The following is a 1,131-nucleotide window of genomic DNA, read 5'->3' on the forward strand; positions in this document are numbered from 1 at the left end:
AAAAAAATCAACTTTAATAATAAAACGAGAAATGTCACTTACCGCCTCATCAGCTGCAGCTTTCGAATGAGACCAATTCCTACTCACTTAAAATCCCTCTCTCCGCCTGTTTAAAATAGGCGGATTTTTTTCTGACAGAACGATAAATTCAGCAAGTGAAAAATTCCGCGAGATATTTAGAATTGGGCCGTATAAGATTTCATATAGATCGGAATGTCATCAACTGTTTTGATTTCATGCTTGACATGATTAATAAGAGTTAAACTTTCGCCTTCATTAAAAAAAAAAATGTCTTCAAAACTTTTGCATAGTTTTATTAGCTGTTTTTTTCCTCCGAATTGAGATGGTTTGTTCTTATTGAGTTAGAAATACTGTATTCCGTTGTACTATGAGCGCCACATTGTATTGAATAATTGCATACTTCCAAAAACGTGTCGCTAAAATAAAATTTTGTTCATTATCGGAAAGATTCACTTCAACCAAAGAGTACGGGCTTGCTCGAGTTGCAATCACAACCGCAGTGTTGCGCGAATTATTAAAGTATCGCGTTCGGTGTGAATTTCTAGCAATGTATTATCAATTGGGCAGTTGCAACAATGTTGCCATTTTTTCATCAGTACGGCAGTAATGCCGCTTTTATTACGTCCCTCGTACAGGCCCTACCAATCCTTGGCCTTAAAAATTCATTCGGAAATAAACAGTTTATCATTTATGCATTTTTTGTTGTGTATAAATATCGCCTGACTTTATATCTACTGGTAGATGAGCCGCTATCGTGCTCATAAGAGGAACCTTATACTTTTTGGACTTATAGCTTGGTTTATATTTAGGAGGTGTTATTGTACTTGCTGTTTTTCATATGGATTTCTCTAAATCGATTATTACAACAAGCTCTTTCATAGTTTCTAAACCTAGAAGACCATCAAATTAGTTATGAAGCTCGGAACATTTTGACGACTGCAACTTCACGACGTAACGACAGCGACATCATTTTGTCGACAAATGTCGCCTTGTCGCTTCTTAAACATTTTGAAGACCTCAGCGACATAGCAAACAGCTGATTTTAAAGTTTGACATTTTGGTATATTTATTTCACAAATTGTGTATTTTTATTTAAATAAATAAGAAAAA

At 34.9% G+C, this 1,131-nt stretch overlaps 1 protein-coding gene across 2 annotated transcripts in view; it reads right to left on the reverse strand.

The window, feature by feature from the left end:
* Nucleotides 1-1,131, reverse strand: part of LOC118735333 — a 17,981-nt gene that overhangs the window by 5,872 nt on the left and 10,978 nt on the right. The gene's annotated exons all lie outside the window — the stretch shown is intronic.

Source organism: Rhagoletis pomonella, unplaced genomic scaffold (genome assembly GCF_013731165.1).
Source record: "Rhagoletis pomonella isolate Grant_MI unplaced genomic scaffold, Rhpom_1.0 Rhpom_scaffold_00003, whole genome shotgun sequence".
NCBI classification, from domain to species: domain Eukaryota; kingdom Metazoa; phylum Arthropoda; class Insecta; order Diptera; family Tephritidae; genus Rhagoletis; species Rhagoletis pomonella.